Source organism: Natrix helvetica (assembly GCF_964273705.1).
Source record: "Natrix helvetica genome assembly, chromosome: 1".
Classification (NCBI taxonomy): domain Eukaryota; kingdom Metazoa; phylum Chordata; class Lepidosauria; order Squamata; family Natricidae; genus Natrix; species Natrix helvetica.
Window position 1 is genome coordinate 180,502,985 of NC_138548.1, and position 21,725 is coordinate 180,524,709.

The 21,725-nt window shown below is 39.7% G+C and overlaps 1 long non-coding RNA gene across 1 annotated transcript in view; it reads right to left on the bottom strand.

The window, feature by feature from the left end:
• Positions 1 to 84: 84 nt before the first annotated feature.
• LOC309393577 overlaps positions 85 to 21,725 on the bottom strand; it is a 63,047-nt gene continuing 41,406 nt past the window's right edge. The window contains exons 5-6 of the long non-coding RNA XR_014175613.1: positions 1,977 to 2,150; positions 85 to 234 (exon numbers count right to left, since the gene is read on the bottom strand). This is a non-coding gene — a long non-coding RNA (uncharacterized lncRNA). The remainder of the gene's footprint in view (positions 235 to 1,976; positions 2,151 to 21,725) is intronic.

Here is a 21,725-nt window from a genome sequence, read left to right on the forward strand (position 1 = left end):
CTCTAATCTGAGCTTCTGGGTTTTATGAATACAACTGGCCTTTGTAGCATAAAAATGAATATATGGGGAATTAGTTTTTACCTGTTGTGCACAGATGCATCTGTGAAAGCTTCCTTTCAGTGTCTTTGAATAGCTCCTTTTCCTTCAGCCTCATTATGGCCCACAAGTTGACCTCATGATGGTGTCTTTCTCTTGTCCCCATGAGTAGGACAGACTTGCCTTCCTTGGCTTTATCTGCATTAATAGACCAATTCTGTATCCTTATTCCAACATGATCCGAGTGCAGAGTCAAACATATAAAACACATTTGACTTTTATTTAGTTAATGCAACAGCTGAAAGTGAAGCAGTAGAGGCAGGATTGGGACAGACAAATGGGATGTCAAATGTCATGCCATTTTGATTTCCTAAAGGTTCAGTGATGGATGGAGAACACTTTAACTCAATAGCAAAGAATGATTTAACATCCCTCTTTTCATTAAGCAGTGAAGAAAACTAGTTCCCATTATCCATACCAGATTTCAGTATGGTGGTGGTGGGGTTTGTTACTTCAAAAGAATCTACAGTTGATTCAAAGTTTTATTATCAGGTATAAGACATTCCCATCTACCCCACACCCTACAAACACATTTACAAATATATTAAGCAAGTGTGACGTCTCCAAGGACCTATGTCAACACTGGGCAAAATTTATAGAGTTATCATTCATTGTTTCCTTTCAACTGAAGTTCTTGAAATGTGCATCCCTGGATCTACAAATATCTCTCTTGATACCTTCAGGTCCCCGCTCTACCCAACTTTTTTTTCAAAATAACATTTAGATAAACAGTTAGGGTATCAGTATGACTTGGAAGTTCTCCCCACCTATGGCTACCACCATAGAGTTCAACTCCAGACTTTGCCACTCAACATTACAAATTAGGTACTGAAGGGACAAAGTTACTGGGTCACATATGGGCTGTTTGGCTTAGCTCTATAAGGATAGAGTCTCCATCCAAGAAAAAATATCTGAAGTGAAAATGAATATGTCCTGGAAAGCTGAAGGTTACTAAGCTGTAGAATATTTAGAAGATACGTCAAAGAAATGTATGTGTGTTCCAGTTTAGCAATTGCTGTAATTGTCCTATTACTTGGAACGGAGTTGGCCGCAGAGGAGTCATGGAACTATCTAGTATCTTGAGGAATTAGAAGAAAACTTGGACAGACAGACTGTAAAGCTGAAACCAAGAGCTGCATATCCTCCTTCGAACAAAGGATTTGGGGTTTGAACTGTGGGGATTAGTTTAGATCATTGGTGTATCTGGCATTCTGCTTTGCCAGATTGTTTACATATTGTGGTTCTAACTAAAGGAGGTTGTGCAATCGACATTTTTGAAAGTTTCATTTCAGTTAGGCTCCCCAGGACGCCTAGAGGAAGAGGTGGCATGCACTTCGTACTTAGGAGTAAATAACTTGTTTGGATTGAATAGTTTCTCTAGGTGCTTTGGTTTTGTCAAATGTGTAGAGGCCAGAGCCAGCAAGGTGTGGATGATGGAGGCAGGACTTATGAAGCAAGCCCTGGAGAGCATTACTGAACCAGATGGTTGTATTCTACACTCTCCATTTACTCTCTGTTCAACATTCTTGGCTGCCTTCCACTGGCAGGGTCAGGCAATAATGCATGAGATGATGTCACTACACCAACATGGTTTGAAACTTAGTGTAGAACGGGAGGAGGGAATACAACAAAGGAAAACAACAGCTTCTTCCAACTCCCCCTTCCCCATTTTTTTTAATAAACTATGCTTTACCCTAATTGCTAACAAAACTATATCTGGAATACTATGTTCTCCTTTCAAATAAAAAATATTTTACCCTACCCATCTCAAACCTTTTAACTGATATGTTTCTTTACTGTGTCTTCAATTTACAGCTAGGGATTAATTTTAGGAAAGGAAGCCTGTTGCAAAATAACCATAAGGTGATAATTCGCTTTACTAGTTAATGGAAGGAAGGTGATTTGCAGGGAGGAATGGGGAGATCCATTGCTCTGCCATCTTCTTCACTACACCGTCAGTAGCATTATTTCAGTCACAAGCTCTAATTTGTAGCAGATTTGTAGCAGGACTTTCTTCCAACATTAACGCAGCAACCTCCATGTCAGCGGTGTTTCTGAAAAACATGCAGAGTGATCAGATTATATAAAATTACATGCACAGAAAACTGCATTAGGCAACTCAGGCAAAGCTGCTTAACCAGGCTGATTCTCTCTCTCTCTCTCTCTCTCTCACACACACACACACACACACACACACACACACAGAGTTAATCAAAATCACTCATGCTCATCATGTAAGCTAGAAACACAAAAGGCTTCCAACACAAAAGCCTGAAGTCTTTTCACATCCAATGTTTCTTTACATCTCAATTTTCCCCATCTATGTAACCAATGATTTCTTGATGAGATTATGGTTCTGATCATATATGGGAAGTAGAAAATCTATATGCTTTCTGCCAAGGATGTGTGTGTGTGTGTGTGTCTGTGTGTGTGAGAGAGAGAGGGGGGAGGGGGGAGGGAGGGAGGGAGGGAGGGAGGGAGGGAGGGAGGGAGGAGAGAGAGAGAGAGAGAGAGAGAGAGAGAGAGAGAGAGAGAGAGAGAGAGAGAGAGAACATATGCGTAGGCACACACATGTATGTACTTGCCAAGACCTCTTAGTCCTGAACTGTTTTGAAACTTACTCACAGGTTTGTTGGAAAAACAAGATTGTGCCTTATTTATTTGCCCTGACATAGAAGTGTAATGAAAGGAGCAAGATCAGCTAATGTAACTCCAACCTTCAGATTGTAACATTGTTGGTCAGGGCACAGATTCATCCATTCAAGCATCTTTGTCTGCATGTAATCTTCACCAGAGAACTTCTGGTGGTCTGCTTATGCATCCATATAATAGCAATACAATCTCCCTGTGTTGCCTTAGGGAAAAGTGTATTTATCCATCAAAAGCATATCAGGGTTCTACCAGAGATTAACAAGCCGAGGGAAGAAGGTTTTTTCCCCCCTTCCATTTGTCACTTTTGTTCTGCATTTGTTTAGTTCACATGGAAAAATGATCAAAGAATTACTCAACAAGGGGTTTGTGCCTCAGTATACTTGTCATAGCACTTCATGGCAGTTTTGGTTTGAAAAACAGTGACTGGCTCAAGCCTTCTGGTCTTAAGGGAGGACTAGAAGTTATGGTCTCTCCACTTTTGTCCAGCACTGTAACCACTAGATTACATTGGCTCTCTAGGAAGGAGGCCCTATACTTCTTGAGATACAGTTGGACTGTAGCTCCCCTCCATTCTGGACTATGGGCTAAAGCTGATTTGGAAATTAGAGTTCAATAAATTGCCAAAGGCACAGATTCTATATAGAGTACAAGGAAAACCTCTGCAGATACTAATGTGCTATTGATCAGATGTATTTTATTTATTAAACCACTTTATTTGTCCTCCCAGCACACTCCACATTGTTCACAACATTGAAAAAAATCCAAGCCATAAAACCTATGCAGTCCCACCTCCTTCCCCCCACATAAAATCATACCAGCCAACTACTTGATTGGTTCCGTATCAGCCTGAAGTTCCCAGGCCTGCAGGCAGAACCATGTCTTCAGAGCCTTCTGGAAAAGTAACAAGGGGAATGATATTCCATAGGGAAGTAGCGGCTACTCAGGAGGGCCTTTTTCTTGGCCCCACCAGATTTATAGATGGAACCCCCAACATGCATTACCTCCCTGCCCTGCGGGGTCGGGTAGATGTAACTGGGGGAAAGTAACCTGGACCTCAAATAATCTGGACCCAAGCATTTATTTATTTATTTATTTATTTATTTATCATATTTCTATGTCACTCCACTCCAAAACCGCACTGAGTGACATAAAATCAACATGGGAAATATAGTGAAAAGTGAAGGAATCAAGATGCTGCATGGAAAGAACATCAAGAGTTTGGATAAAGACAATCACTACAAATACCTGGGTATTCTGCAAGCTAATAACATCAAGCAAATTAAGTTAGGAAGAAGGCTAGAGGCAGTGGTGGAATTCAATTTTTTTTTACTACCGGTTCTGTGGGTATAGCTTTGTTGGCGTGGTGTGGCTTTGTGGGCATGGCTTTGTGGGTGTGGCAGGGGAAGGTTACTGCAAAATCCCCATTCCCTCCCCACCCCACTTAACTTGCTTTCCAGCTCCTTTCTCCTGTTCAGGGCAATAAAAGAAGATCAGCTGGGAGGCAATGGGGGAGGGGCCAGCCTCTTTGCTGGTTCTCTGAACTATTCAAAATTTCCACTACCGGTTCTCCAGAACCTGTCAGAACTGGCTGTATGCCACCTCCGGTTAGAGGTGAATACATTGTGAGAGTAAAGAACATCTTAAAGTCCAAACTCAGTGGAGAAAATACCATCAAAGCAATGAACACCTGGCAAGTTCATTCATTAGCTGCACAGCTGGAATAATAGACTGGAATCAAACAGAACTAAAAATCCTAGATAGGAAGGCCAGAAAAACAATTACACTGAATCATGCCCTTCATCTATGCAGCAATACTGACAGACTCTATTTACCAAGGAAAAATAAGTAGATTTGGAATATTGCAAGTACATCAGACATTTGAAGAAGAAAAGGGGCATTGGAAGAATATCTGAAGGGCAGTGAAGATGCACAGAAGCTAATATACCAAAAAGACTTAATGAGTACTGGACATGCCAAACTGGCATAAAAGTAAGACAAAAGGAAGAATATAAAAGAGACATGTCAAGACAAAGTATTACATGGCCAGTACATAAAAAAAAATAGCAGGTAAAACAGATAACAAGAACTGGCAAAGGTTAAAAGCAGAAAGTTGAAGAAAGAAACAGAGAGGTTAATTCTGCATAACACTAAGTCTTAAGAACAAATGCATTTAAAGACAGAATTGAGAAGACAGAAACAGACAGCAAATGCCGCCTTTGCAAAGAAATTGAAGAAATCGCGGACCACCTAGTTAGCTGTTGCAAGAAGATCACACAGATGGACTATAAACAATAGCATAACAAAGTAGCAACAATGGTGCATTGGAATATCTGCAAGAAATAACATTTGCCTGCAAGCAAGAACTGGTTGTACCACAAAATAGACCAAATAATAGAAAATGAAGAAGTTAAAGTGCTCTGAAAGTTTAGAATTGAAACAGACAAGCACCTGCCACTTCACATCCCAGACTTAACAATTGTCAATAAAAAAGACAAAAAAGTCTGGATGGTACGTGTGGCAGAACTTGGAAACAACAGACTAGAAGAGAAGGAACTGGAGAAAATCACAAAGTACAAAGACCTGCAAATAGATATAGAACGACTGTGGCAAAAGAGAGCAAAGATAGGACTCAAATACCATCGGCATTGACAAACTTTCCCTCAGTCAATTGCAAAAGGCAGCTTTACTTGAATCAGCTTTACATCCTGCAATGATACCTTTAATACCATCAAACAAGAACGATCCCAGGTTCTTTGAGAAGGACAGGTGGACAAAAATACTAAATCCAATCTCAAGATATGGCTGACTGTGCAACCAACTGTAATAGTCAATGTTTAAACACCTAATATTCTCCAAACAATCTCTTCCAAAGCTGGAAGACTTTCTCTTTTAGGAAACTCAGTAAGGAGGAGGAGGTGCTGTTATGTAGATCACAGAAAAGGCACCACCAAGGAGAAAATACCTTAGGAAAATTATCCCTGTAGAAGTTACCACAAATAATCAGGTAGGTTATTCTGGGAGTTTCTTGGCTGTGGTGGGATCTGAAATCAGGTTTTACAATGATATCTGCAGAATGCTGCTGTTCACTTCAGTACAGAAAACGAATCCACTGCCTGGGTTTTATGTTAAGGGTTCTTAAGTATTGGAATGTGACTTTCCTAAACAAGCAACTTCCCTAGGCACTTTAGATCTTTTGAACTTGGGAGGCAAGTGTAGTTCCATCCTGCTGGTAATCAACCACTCTTTCTCTTTTGTTAAAACTTGGACATGCTTGGAATGTTAACATTCCTGATAAAACATTAATAATACTTTCTAAAGACTGGCTAGTGCAGTACTGCAGGCTATTTCAGCCGACTGCTAGCTCACCAGGCTCAAGGTTGACTCAGCCTTCCATCCTTCCGAGGTGGGTAAAATGAGGACCCAGATTGTGGGGGGCAATAGGCTGACTCTGTAAACCACTTAAAGAGGGCTGTAAAAGCACTACGAAGCGGTATATGTCTTAAGTGCTAAGCGCTATTATTTGCAAGATGAAACTATGTCAAAGGGGAGGGGAGGGAGGGAGGGAGGGAGGGAGGGAGGGAGAGAGAGAGAGAGAGAGAGAGAGAGAGATCATCAGATCAACCAGCAGGACAGCCCAGCAAACCCCAAATCTCTTGAGCTTTGCAGAGTTCCTCAAAAAGCTAGGGAAGTGCTGCAAGGAGCAGCCGGTGGGGGTTCTGTTGGAGGACAACTACAGCTGGCCCCTCCTGGCCAGGCTGATCCCTCAGCTTCTGAAAGTCCTGACTAATGTGTGGCTCAGCCAAAATACCTCAAATCACTGCTTTAATTGGAAAGGGAACCAAACACAATTTCTAGATTAAATGTTAACGTAAGACTACAGTACTTTTGCTTTTATTCTGCTATGAGGGAAAATTGCCATTGTTGAAAATTTCACATTTGGGATCTGACAAACAAATTAAGGGTCGCGACATGTTGTCTGCACCGAGGAATCCATGTTGGGCTTTATCAGAGCCACGTTGACTCTATTGTAAAGGGTTCAATGGCTCTTTGTTTAGACCATTTTGATTCAATGCTATCAGATTGCGCTGATGGGAGCAAACATGAAGGATTACCATCCTGCTTATTGCGGTTGTGATTGTGAACAAAAGCACATTCTTCTAGGCTTCCCTAAATTTTCATTGATAGCTTGGCCACACAAGCAGGCAGAACCACTCAGTATCATTACAATTCAGTGGCAATTCATCCAAATACAACTAGTTCATATGTTAAATGAAGAGAAAACATGATGCATGGTCCCATCTGTTCACATAAGTGTGTTTGTTTGTAAAGTCTCTGCCAATCCAGTTGGGCTTGGGAAGCCAGACTTCAATTCGTGCACAACAACTCCGGCATTACCTGTCACCAGAATCACTTTTCTATGGTTCAGCCATTCATTCCATGAGGGACCCATTCATTCCTCTGGGAATATGCAGAATTGTTTTTGTGACTGATATTTTAATAGAAGAGTGCACCAACAATGGAGATAAGTTTCCAGTTTGCTAAACAGATGAAAATTCACATGTGTATACCATGCAATATACACGAACAGGGGCCCAGCATATTCAGAAAGTGGAATAAACATTTCAGACTGCAACTGGGAGACTGAGCATTTGAAAACAAACAAGCCAATCCCTCGTTCCACACCCAGCCACACAGGTTTTTCTATCCATCCATTCTAAACTTACCACCTTCCCTACAGTTCTTTATGTATGGGAAATTTTCATGTATTTTTGTCGAGGATGAGGAAATATTTAAACATGTAACTCCCTTACCTGCAGTCAAAACAAAAACATCATTCTTACTATAAATAGTTCTAGCAATGCCAGCAATCTTTATATTTTGTGAAATGTCTAGAAATGTTGTCTTGAACGTCTTATAGCAGATGTTGAGTGTGATCTGGGAGTCCCTGAGGCCCTTTCAAAGGATCCCCAAAGTCTAATAAATATAAAAATATAAACTAAACATTTTAGCATTCCTCAGATTTAATTTCTAAAACAGTGCATACCAATAGATATAACCACATAAACCAAAGCTCTTTGGGGTCCTTAATCATTTTTAAGGCTGTAAAATGGTCCTAGAACTAAAATGTCTGAAATCCATTGTGTTAGCATATATAGAAAGGTGTTTATGTGGGACTATGTTGAAATAAGTGACCCCTTCCATATGTGTGATATGTGGGAACATTGTACAATCCTTTGAAATGTGTATCATGTTTTCGGTAAACTTTTGAATAAGCGGGACAGCAATAGCCTCTGACATGGTGAATTCTTAGTTTATGCTCTTGTGTTGATCAGTTAGCACAATGGGGAATCATAACTCATCAGCATTCTGTCCCAATCTCAAGGAATTCAAACATCCATAATTAACTCTTTTGAGAAGAAATGTTGAATAAGTAGGACTTCTTGACTGGTGTTCTAAGAATTGGTGCAGTTGAGCTGAGAGACATTTATGAACAGATTCGGTCTAGAATATCTACAATAACAATCACTAACTACCTCTGCAGACAATCATCCCAGCCTCAAAGATGTCTCAGGCTACTGATAAACGATACAGAAAGGTGCATTAACTTGATATGTTTTCTTTTCTGTGGTAAACAGCAGCTTTGGGGCAATTTTAATTGGGGAAAATGGCATGGACACAAAGAGGAGAAAAATCTCCTCCCAATGCAACAATACCTGCACTTTTGTTAGCTTTCTGTTAACCCTTTCCCTGCTTCCAAATGGTGGGGATTCCTATACTCTGTTCTCTTGCTTCAATCCTAACTTACATCAATCCTAAATTTTTGAATCTCTTCTCAGAAAAAGCCGTTTTTTAAAAAAAAGGGGGTTGACGTAGATAGTCTGCTTCAAGGTCGTCACACATATCACAGTGCAGACAAGATTTCCTTTGATTAAACTTTCTACTCCAGAATGTCAGATCAGACAAAGGGTTATTGAACAGATGACACTGATAGGCAGGGCCGTCCCTGCCACTTCCATAAAGCACAGCGCGTGTTCAACTTTCCCATGTCACGGGCAGAGGAAAATAGTGTTGTGGCAGGATCATTTGGGGTTAACAACTGCTATTTGCAACATCTGAAAACTGTTATTTTTTTTTCTAGCTGAGGTTTATCCTGTAGCTTCATAAACTTTCCATTTCAAATTAAAGAGCTTCCTTTTAAAACTATAATAAACTTTTATCTTGAAAAATGGTGTGTGCCTTTTAATCATTTCAACATATTTACTTCAATTAGGTTTTTAAAAGTTTACAGCACTGTTCTTAATTTGGGCTATGAGGTTTCTTCTGTACTCAGCTAGCATCAGTTCACCCAGATGCCCCTGTGAGGGTGCAGACAAGACTAGCACCATCTTAGATTCAAAATCTCCACTGTAGAGGTCACTGTCCACCTTAACCTTGTTAATGAAATGCCTTTGTTTCCCCACATGCAGATCTCTTTGTTATTAAACTGCAATAAATCTTTAGCTGAGGAACATGGCAGCATCTGTTGCTGTTGCTTAAAATAAGTCACATGAATCTGGAATCTTTGACCAACAAGTACCTATAGGAAGCCTTTTTGAAGAGGGGCTGTGTGTTAGCATTTCTCAGTGTAGCCCCACCCTCCAGATAATAAATAAATAATAAATAAATTTGAATTTATTAGCCGCTCCCTTTCCAGAACAGGACTCGGGGCGGCGTACAATAGAACATATAAAACACAAAACATATGTACAGACACATAAACATACATATATACAAGGACATACATGCACGGAGGAGGTAACAAACTACATCACATTTAGACAGTTAAAAATCACCGTTAAAATATCCCAGTTATAATAACACAATTTAAAATTTAAAATTAAAAAATTTAAAAGGACTGTCAGGAGGAATAAGAAAAAATTTACGGTTGAGCCAGGCCAGATAATTGAAAGAGGTGGGTCTTCAGCTGTACACGGAAGGAGCGGAGATTACTCTTCCTGTCGATGCCCGCCCAATCCCTGTACCACTTTTGTTTAGAAAACCAGTGAAATGGATACTGTTCCAGAGGACCTTTGATTCTGATTGATTATGGTTTGCTGTCAGAATGGTTTTGGTTTATATATTTTTTGTTTGTTCCTATATGTATGTATGTATGTATGTATGTATGTATGTATGTATGTATGTATGTATGTATGTATTTGTGTTACAATCCCTGGTATGCCCAAATATGGGAGGGAGCTCACTACTCCCCCTTTCTGTCCTTTGGCTCATTACAGAGGACCATCCAGGCAGAAAACCATATTTTTATTTTTAATGTTGCCTTTTTATATTTGTGTTGTATTTGTGCTGATAAATATCCCAGTAAGGGTATGGCTAGCTGATGAGAGCTAAATAGCTTGAAATAGATCTATACTAGTCTCCCTTTATTTATTTATCAGCACAAATACATTATATATATATAATTTTCCACTACATTTAATTTGTTTGTTAGCTAACCACAGATTGGAGTGTGTTATAAATACTATCAATTAAATAAATAAGTATGATCACATAACTTTTCTCCAAGAAATCTCTACTGAATTTCTTGATTTTATTCTATGTATTAAATTATTTATTAAATTTGTTTGGTGCCCATCTTACTGCAAGGTAAGACAACATCAAAACAAAATATACAAATGTTAAAAAAATCATAACAAAATACAAATTATAACTAAAACTAATAGATGGGGAAGAAAAGATCAGAATGTACAGAGTGGGGAGCTGCTAGTTAATCAACCACCTCCAATGTGTACTCCCCCATTGGGGTCCCAACCTAACAGGCTCTTGTGGAAAGTCAGGTGGGTGGGAACAATCTCACCCCAGGGGGCAAAGTGTTCCAAAGAGCCAGGGACATAGCAGAGAAGGTTCTTCTCCTTGACTCCACTAGGCAGAATTCCTTGCTTGATGGGACCTGCAACATGCCTCATCTGCCAGCAGGGGTCGGCAGGTCTGTTCCATAGAAGTAAGACAGTTCCTCAAGTAACCTGGACCCATGCCACACAATGCTTTATAGGTAATAACCAATGCCTTGAATTGCATCCAGAAACAATAGTATTATGCACCAGTTGAAGCTTCTAAATGCTCTTCAAGGGTTACCTCATGTAGAGCGTGTTACTGTAGTCCAATTGTGAGATGGACAGGGCTTAAATAACTGAGTGCAGGGACTCCTGATCTAGAGCAACTGGCACACAACCCAAAGTTGTGCAAAGCCTCCCCTAGCCATAATTTCCACCTGCTCTGATCAGGTGTTGTGAGTCCAGGAGAACCCCCAAGTTGTGAACCAGGTTTGTCTGAGGTAGTGCCTGAGGTACCACCCAGGGCTAACTGATTGAAATTTCTTGTAAAAAGATCACCTGAATAAGGTTGTAAGAAGCAACGTGTAGAACTCATAAAATGAATTAAAATATTCATCATAAGAAACAAGAGAATCCATGAAGAATCATAACATCAATAAAAGCCAGGAATTTGGGAGGGGGGAGTTATATAACCCCTCCTCCAAGGAAATGGATATTTTTCTGTTAATGGAAGGAATTTAGAAATATCTCTTGGTGAATATCCCAAGGAAACCACCTCTCTGGGATGTTTTGAATATCCACCATGCAATAAATATTTCATATGATACGGTATTATTCCCTGACAATACACTCTTTATTTAAGTAGAAGTTGCAATGGTTTCTCTGGTTTAATAGAGCTGTGGATGAAATTTCTCCCATAAACACTGAAATGCCATCTCCTCACCCCACCCACATGTGGATCCTCTAATGTGAAATGTGTTTTGAGTTCCAACCGCACTGCACTAAACTATTATTTTATTCTATGTGATGTCCCTGATGACTCAAAATAAAATAGATTTTTCTTTCACAAAAAGAGCATTATCTAAGTTCTGGATGTCTAATAAAGCACAGGTTAGGGATCAAGTTAATTTCACCACCACCACCCCCAGTATGAAATTTTACTTGTGAAGCTGACATCACACTCGATCCTTGATGCATGAGGAAGGGAACTGAGGATGGGCTGGAGCATCTCCTACAATGAGTTGTTGCTTCTTTCTGAAGTGTTGAGGAAAAATTGGTTCTAAGACACATTATAATGGGAAATACGGTCAAACAAAAGCTTCAGCAACCTCATTCATAAAATTCTCTAGGTGGAATTTGGCAACTACTGGAACAACACGTGATCTTTCTGTGCTCCCGCAGGATGATCTCCTATGTTAACCTGAGCATCCTCATCCTTCTCCAAGACTGCTTTTAGAAACGCAGAATCAAAGAAGTTTTCTGCAGGATTTGTTTTTTACTCAGGAGTTCCCTCTTCATCAAGGCAATGTTGGAAAAAAATAGAACCAGTAGATTATTGTGAATTCTCCATCCCGTCTATCTCTTAGTTCTGGTTTTTTAAAATCTTAATCTGTGTACTTTTAATGTTTTAATTGTGTTTCTATTTGTTTTATAACCTGTAAGGCAGCGGTCCCCAACCTTTGTGGCTTGGAGGTCCAGCTGGGGGTGGGGAAGAGGGTAACCAGGCTGTGCAAATGGCAGGCCAGTGCAGCCACCTGCATGCATGCAGCTCAATTAGCACAAGTGTTGGGCCAGTGCACTCAGCTCAATTTGTGCAAGCATCAGGCCGGCACACACACACACAGCTTGAGATGCGTGCGCATGTACATGCACGCGGGTCTGCTGCTCACATGAGTCGAGTGATGCACGCTCATGTATGCACTTGTCTATTGCTCATGAGAGTCAAGCCGCATCCATGTGTGCACCAGCCCATGGCCCAGTCGCAACATGCCATGGCCCAGGTTGGCGACCTAGCTCGGGACTCCTGCTCTAAGCCACACAGAGTCATTTTACATAAAATGTAATAATAAGTAAGTAAGTTCCTTTACATGTTTCTTTCAAAATTAAGATACTGTTTTTAGTAAGATTTCCTGCCATACACGAGTGCATTGGATTGACACCCAGCAGAGTAATCATCTACTTGCTTGTTTGGATTTCAGTGTAAAAAGAAAGAAAGAAAGAAAGAAAGAAAGAAAGAAAGAAAGAAAGGAAGGAAGGAAGGAAGGAAGGAAGGAAGGAAGGAAGGAAGGAAGGAAGGAAGGAAGGAAGGAAGGAAGGAAGGAAGGAAGGCAGGCAAAGAAGGGAGGGAGTCAAATGCAATTGTAAACTTAAAGTAATATTTATTTATTTATTTTTTAAAAGGAGTGTTCTAAAAAAATAAACTTTTTCTATTGTCAGATAAAAATATTCTTTAGAGTAGGGTTTTCCAAAGTGGTTACTATTGATTCCCAAGAGGCAATGGAATTATCCATGTTGTTATTAGTGGTAGCAATAGTATTATCAGTAGTATTATTAGTTAAAGAGGAATTTGTTAAATTAGTCCAAATTTAGTACAGGCATCACATCCAAAGCAAAAACCCGAGACCTTTTTTCAAATTTAACTTCATTCTAGACCAAACACTAGCTGTTGTACTTCCTCACTAAAGATTTGTCTTTCTCAAGGTTAGCCATAAAGGTCTTCAGGTGGTGATTCAGCATTTTACCACTGATTTCCTCCTGGGCTGCTGCCAAGATCTGTGGTTTTCATGCCATGCCCTGGACCGCCTATGCTAGAGACCTCTATGAACAACTGTTTTCAGTCCATGGGGCTGTAGGGAATGTGAAATGATGGCTCACAACTACCTATCAATGCTACTGATTTTGGAAGAGATCCCCAGAGGGTAGTTTCCAAGCCCCGCCTCCTGAACCTGAAGAAAACTCTTCATATTAGTATTAACCCATTTTTTCCCAGTAGTTTAAAACCTTAGTTTTTCTACTTCCAGGATATGAATTAAAAATACAGTACAGTTCTGGGAAGATGTAGGAAGGGTATTTTTATTAAGTTGTTTCAACTTGTTACTACATTGTATTCTGCTGTCTTTGGATCATAAAAGCATAACTACCATTGTGGCATTGACTTGAAACTGCTTTAATGTGGCCTCCCCTATTATCCTGGTCATGGGTCAAAAGATCCCTCCAGTGGCTCATAGAGAACAATCTACATTTAAATCTCCATTCTCCAGCACCATAAGGTTAATTATGCTTTTATGAGATCACCTGAGAAACTGAATCGCATTGGAAGTGAACTTTGCTTCCATAATAGCAATGGAGTCGTGGCATTTAATTTCTTCAGGAAAATTTCCTCATGTCTCCCAAGAAGATGCTTAAATACCTAACTGAAAAGGAGATATGATTTCCGAGAAAGGAAATCTACATACTGTGTTACTTGAAGTACGGTACACCTGTAGTGGAACCATGCCTTAGGGAACAGCCAAAAAAAGATGTATAAGATGAAGAAATTGGGAGGAAGATATTTTTTCCATTTCATTTTTTAACAAAGTTAATACATTTATTTCTCCCCACCTAAAAATGATAGGCAACCTTGCTGCGCAATGGCACTTGACAGGGCATACCAGGAGGCACAAGTCACTCACCTCTGGCCACAAAATAAAAACTCAGAGTAGCATCTGGGCGATCTTTGTACCCCTAATAAGCTCTGGAATCACTCTGAAATTGCTGGGATTAACATTAACAACATTCCTTTCCAAGATTCCCTCTGAAAGTGTTCCATTAAAATGCTGGTCTTTTATATGTAATTTCTATCACTTATCCTTATCTTCTAAATAGAACTATTCAATGCATCTTTCTTATATATGCAAATTAAAATGTTTCTTTCCAATTCACACACCCTGAAAAATAATATGTGTTGGAATCTTTCTTTCCTCCTTTTTTCATGAATTTGCATTGAAAACTAAATAATAGAACAAAAGAAGAATACAAAAAGTTAGAAATCCAATCCCAAGAGTTCTTCCTTGGGCTCAAGAAATTATTTCCAATACTTATAATAATAGTGAAAGCCGTCATTTGCATTTTCCTTATTCTGAAAATGTTTGGAGTCTGTATTTCACAGTCTAAAAGCTGAAATAAGGAAGGCCACACTGAGAATCAGTAGCAGTTGACCTTCAAACATTTTCATATCCTGTAATTTATAAATTATGAGGATAACTTTTATTCATCAATTCTTTGGAGAGCATACAAACTAACCAAGCATCTCCAAAATCCTATCAACTGATATATATGGAATCTATGGTTGGGGGAGGGGGGAGGGAAACATAGGAGGTTTTTTCTTCTCTTTTTTTTTCTTTTTTGAAGCCAGCCACTTACCACAAATAACAAACACTTGTAGCAGTAGTCACAGTGAGTTATCTGTGAGCAACTCAAAGCATGAAATTCAGTCCTATAAACAATTTGTCAAAGGATTTTTGAGTCATGAGCTAATTAGTAACAACTGATGTCTGAGAATGAACGGATAACCCAGGAAGAGAAATCAGCTAAAAGCATATTGAATTAAATGCATGCTAGGATACATCAAATTTATTTGGGGAGAACTGTTTGCAGACCTTTGTGGATAGTTCGCGAGATAAGGGTAACGACACTGAACTATTTATAGATATTCAAGATATCTACCGAACATGGCAATGGAATGGATATGAGGGTAAAGAGAAGGCTCCAGATGTCCGCTCCATATCTTTGAATGCCATAAAAAAGAGAGTGAATTCTGGCTGCATGGAGAAATCCCTCCGGATATGCAGTAACTCTGTTGTGATGGTCAGACTATGTGTTAAGGATGGGAATGAACTCCATCCCATTCTTCTCCCTGCCATTGAGCTGCCTAAAAACCTTTATAGGAGGAACTGGGATGCAAAAGCTAGCTTTGCATTAATAAAGTGAGTGCTTAAATAATGCAGTGTCGTAGTATCTATTAACCTTATGTGTACTTCTGAAATTATTTAGGCAACTTTTTTTGGACCACAGGAGCAAGTAGAGCAGCTCCCAGCAATTCACTAAAGTAGTCTGAATTTTTCTTTTCAGCCTTTTGCACCAGTCTTGTAAAATAAGGCTATGGTTTTTAACAGTTACAGTCATTTTAATGAGTGGATTCCTTAAAGCACTTAAGAAAGCTGAAAATGCTGTTTTAACAGCCGTGAAATGATATCTTCCTATTTAATTATTTTTACAGTTCTAGAAACCATACACTATGTGAGCATCTAGGCTAAGAGCTTTGCTTTGCAGCCAAAGGCTAAAACTCCTACTTGCTTTTAAACTCTTGAACCCATGTTGGTGCAGACAGTAAGTAGATAAGTAAGTAGATGAGTAAAAGCACAAGCTCTACAATTGGCCCTGGGATAATATGGGCATCTATACAATCTTTTTCCCAGTCTTATGCTTTCTAAATGTACTGAACTATAGTTCCTATGTTCCTCCAGTCAGCCTAGCCACTAACATATAGTTAAAGGAAAAGTCATCTATATCAACTGGCAAAGACGGGTAAGAGAAATTATGGCAGCTCTCCCAGCATTTGAATTAAGGCGGTTGGTGACCCTTGTGAGTTTTGTTGATACATATAAGGGAGTGAGGGGGTGTTGGCTGGATCTTGTTTTTTATCTTGTCCTTTTCCTATTTCTGTGCAGCTCAGAGCAGCAGATGTAGAATTACATGGCAATATTATCTATTGTTAAAATGATCCAGTTATGCTACATTTTTGCATGGCTACTTTACGATATGGTTTTGAAGCACATTATGGGGCCAGAGCTTACCCAACACACTCTTCTGTCTGACATAAATCAGGTTTGAATCTTATTTGAACATTGGGAATAAATTTGCATTAACCATCTAGGAAGGGAGGGTAAGAGGCTATCACCAAGGGTACAATAAATTATTAATACTTTGGCTCTTCCCAAACTATTCCCAATCCCTTTTCCTCACCATGGGTCACTTTTGAAGTAGCTTCCTCTTTCTGTCTAATATTAGAACTGGTCCTGGTGGTCCATAATGCTTCAGCACTCTAATATTTCATTAGAACTTGGCTGATACTTTGAGGAACTAGCATTTTTACAAACCTGAATGTTGAAAAGGACAGTGATGGATTGTTGAAGATTACTCAGATCCAGTTGGACTCGGAACATTTAGAATCACAAGCAGAGCAGATCCCGGATCACAACAGAGTTGCCACTCACAATGTTTTCCTCCCCTTCCCGTGTTCTAGGCCAGGGATGTGAAATTCAAGGCCCGTAGGCAAGATTCGATCCACGATGTGATCAGATCCAGTCTGTGGGGCTGTCCTGGAAAATGTAAGGGACCATCCCGCATCGCTTTTGCCCAGTCTACCTGCATCACTTTGGCCCAATCTAAACATGTTGCTTTGGCCCAGTCTACCCAATGCATAGAGGAAACATTGGGCCAGCATGACATCAGCCCAGTCTACCCAGTGAGACTGGGTAGTGAGAAGAGGAAACATCAGGCCAGTGTGGCTTCGACCCGGTCTACCCAATGCAAAGAGGAAACATGTCAGTGGTTTGGAGAATGGCGTCAAGCAGGCCACGCCCAGCCAGTCGCCCATGTCCACCCAACCCCCTGAGGTCAACCACAGCCCTGATGCGACCCTCAATGAAATTGAGTTTGCACCCCTGTTCTAGGCTGTCATTGCAAGAGAAAGCAGAATCATATGAATCATACTGGTCAAATAGTACTTGGCAGGTCCCTGTACTCCCTACATGTTCTGGAACCACTCTGAAATGTTTACAGCTGCATGTATTGATGTATGTGTATCAAGAGCATCTTCGTTATTTACAGAGCAAATATTGTGTAATTATTCCAAGTTGAGAATCGGAGCCTATATTATCTGTCATACTGTAACACTTCAGCTATTTTGCACTTGATCATGAAGTTGTTAGGCATTCTATACCCCACCAGGAAATCTGAAATGAAGCCATCTGAAGCAAGCATGGGTTTGACTAATGTTTAATATTTTGTCTGCTAGAGTTCCAAGCAGAAAGTCATTTACAACAGCGTAACCAAAACCCATATTTATATGCAGTTATGCTTCACTTTTCATCTAATGCCCTCAGTGATATACAGAAATCCGCTATTTGATCAGGGGACCTGACTCCAGAGGCTTCATGGCTTGCAAACCACAGCCAACTAATAAGTACCCTGCAGCTTGTTTGTTAAAATAGATCTGTGCTGGCAGGCACTCAAAAACTCTCGCCTTTGAAAACTTAGAACTCTTTCACTTGCCCAGCCCATTGTGTGGCGAGCAAGACAATAAAAACTCCAACTCTTCTGAAGACTCAAACAATTAGACATAAGTTGGTTATACAGCTGTGGTAAAAGCAATGCCTTGTTTCAACCTAGTAGATAATCAAATTTCTTTCTTTGGGTCATGTTTTCCTAGAAACCTAAAAGAAATCAGAGAACCCTTGTATGCAGCATAATGGTGCCATTTCCTTCTTAAATAAAAAGGCAACTGCATATGAGGTAGGAAAGCTTTTGGCTTCCAGGTCAGAAAGAATGAAAAAAAGACAGTGTTTATTCAGGACTTTCTTGCATAGATTCAGATGTATTCTTTTTACCTGCTGTCATCTCTTAAGAGAGAAATTTCTTAATGGTTTACATTTAAATATACGCCACTATAAAACAATTCAGCTTCCATGCAATTTGCTTCTTTTTACTTTTTCTTTTTAAAGCAATAACTGTGGGCATAGCTCTGTCCTATATACAGCAAAACAAAAATCCTTGCAAATCACCATAAGTGATATGTCTTACCCTGTTGATTTCTAGCACAGAACTAAGTTTACTAAGTAATCATATATTATATGTGATTTATTATATAATCAGATAAAATGGTTTAATTAAATCTTACAATTTCCAGAGTGTAATAAATTCTGACCCAATTTCCTGCCAAAGGAAAGTAAAATCTCCCTTGAGTCATGTTTACTCCTAATATGGAGATGTGGGAGAGGGGTGGTTTGGTCAAGAGGGGCAAGAAAATACGGTAGTGAAATACCAGTAAATATTTTCAAATTTGCATACTCGTCTATAGCTGTGGGATTTCCTCAAGAACAAGGAGCAACCAAATTCCATTCTATTTAGCAAAAGTTGGCCAGATCCAACATCCAGGTTGGTGCAACAGTTTAAGGCATAAGGCTAGAAACTAGGAGAATGTGAGTTCTAGTCCCACCCAGCTGGGTGACAGTACACACACTATCAAGGAAGAAGACAAGGGCAAACCACTTCCAAAAATGTTGCCAAAATACTGTAAGGACTAGTTCAAACAAGAGTCAACACTGACTTGAAGGCACAAAGAAGCATACACACAAAATGTTTTGAAAGAGATGTATTGCATCTCTCTTCAAACAGTCACATCTTTCTCCAGGTTCATGAAGTTGCTTTGTAAATATTCCTGTTGTTTCCATGCAGTACATGCTTGACATACAGCAGGGCTGTCAAACTTCCAGCCCGCAGGCCAGATGCATCACATGCTGGCCACGCCCATGCCCAGTTTAGCGAAGGGGTGGGAAAGTCCCAATACGTCATATGACACTGACATGATGACGTGAGTTTGACACCCCTGACATAAAGTGTTGATGCATACACACATGCAGAGGCAATCACGCAAGCCCGGAGAAACAGTTTGTTTTAATAAATTGAAGAGAGATGCTTTGTAAGCCAAAGCATTTGTGCAGCTCTTGTAAAGCTGGTTTGCTGTCACAATAACTTCCCACTTTCATGGAATAAATCAGTTTCAGCTTCAATGATCCAAAATTTTTCATAAGAAATTTGGAGAGAAAGAAATGTTGCTGGGACTCAATTTGTCACGTGACGAGGAGGAAGCATGGACGTACATCTACTTCTTCACCAGTAGGACAAAAGACCAGTTGATGCAGAGATGGGGCAATTTCTGACTCAGAGTAACAAAACATAAAACCAGTCAGGTTGCCTTTTTGAAAGCAGTAGCCGTATAAAATATTAAAAGAATATGCAAAAACGAGCAGGTTGTGCTCAGTTTCACATCAAAACATTTCATTGACATCCCCAATTTTGTTCAGTCTTTAATCAGCCAGTCAGGGAAAAGCCATCCACTGCATTACTGAAAATCCAGAAGCACATAATGTTTATTACTTAAAAGCATGGTTTACATACATATTACTATCATTGACTATAAACTGGACTATATTACAAGCCAGGGTGAAATTACTCACTAATTGGCCTGTGAAGATCATGTTTAATGGAATGTATAAATCTAACTTCCCTCTGCAGGCATAAAGGGCCCCATTCATTAAATGTGCACATAGGCAGCTTTTATGCTGAAACAGGGGGTTTTGATATATAATTCAAGGTGAAATTATCCACCTCGAGATCTGCAAAATCGAACATTTTAGTGCTCTAGCTCTTTTCCTCAGTGTCACTTAGTTTTGAAATGTTGGGTCCTTTCGTCAAATATTATTGAATGGGGGTGAGAAGGACTAGACAACTATACTAAATATTTCTGAAACACTGAAATAGTATCTTTTTTCTGTGCTATGGGGGAGAGGATTGTCAAGCCAAGAATCTCACCCAAGTGAGGTTTAGCAGCATTTTTAAAAACTGTACAGTATTGCCTGATTTCAGTGGAAACCTGCCATACATGTTACAATCTTTTATAGGGACCACTTTAGGCCTTTAAAAAGTTAGACCTCATCCCAATTCTTCTAGGATAATATTACAACTGAAGCATCATCTTACTTGGATTGAGCAAGTGCAAGTAGGGCTCTAAGCAATGAATGGATTGGATCCTTAATATGCTCAGCCTCACTATACACTACCTGATGATCCAAAAATTACCCCAAAGGGGAGGTTCAGATATACAACATTCAGAGGTAGATTCACCTCAGATTATACAGAAAGAGCAATATTATCATGGGAGTTAGTAGCATTTTGGTGAGTGGGATTATAGCACATTCCTTTGACACATTGCAAATAAATATACAGTACTACCATTGCAAATATTTGACCATTCCAAATATTCATAAATTGTAGAAACATCATGCTAAAGTCTAATCAAATATGATGCTGCCCTGCTATTAGCAGTGGTACAAATGCATTTTGCCTGGCTTGATGTTTTTAAAGGAAGTGAAAATAATATGGGGAGAAAAAGAGAAGAACATTTTCCCAGCAAGCTAATGTCCCAGGAAAAAAATACCCTAGGGTTGAGGCTATACATCACAAAGAGAAGCAGCCCTTGTTCCTTGAGCAAACAGCATCCCCCCCCCCCCCCGGTGTGTGTGTGGTTTCATGACTTAGGTGTGATTTAAAGCAGGGACAACTTTCTGGTTCCTCCAAGGCCAGTCTTTTAACCACCCCATTAGATTAACCCCTTGAGCCGACCTCTTCCTCAACTGCTTTCCCCCTTCAATCGGTATAATAAGAACCATCTGTCAAATTAAGCCATATTCACAGTGAACTCAGAATTGGGGGATGGGGGGGGGGGGCGCATATAGGCATTTCTTTCTCTCCTTAACTGTACACAACTCATAATACCGGAGCAATGAAGCACTGACTTAATGGACAAAATCATCCCTGAACAAAATCGTTAGAGGATTTGAAGGCTTGAAAAGTGACTTTAGAACTACCAGATAGAAACTGAAGATAGAATGGCACCTAACTAGAATAAGCTGTGTTTTATTCTGTGGGTTACTTTTATGATAAAAGCCAAAGGCCATGACCTACCACACGCAGCATTCCATCATATAATCAAATAAATGCAAGGAAATATACAATATGTAACCCTAAAATTGCCAATTGCTTTCCAAGCATGAATTAAGGTGCTGATGTTAACCTTTAAAGCCTTAAACAGAGGGAGGGGCTGCCTCTCCAGTTTTAATCCAGTCCCACTACTTAACATTTGCAAGAGCTGTCCTTCTATAATGCAATAACACTCATAGTCTTTTCTGATGCACCAAGAGGGCCTTCTCCTAAATTACTCCTAAGCACTGGTGACACTCCCTCGGGCCTCACTTGCTCAGCATTTACAAAAACTGCAAGCTTCCCTTTTACCACCCTTTCAAAAGCAAGAATTTCCACTGTTTC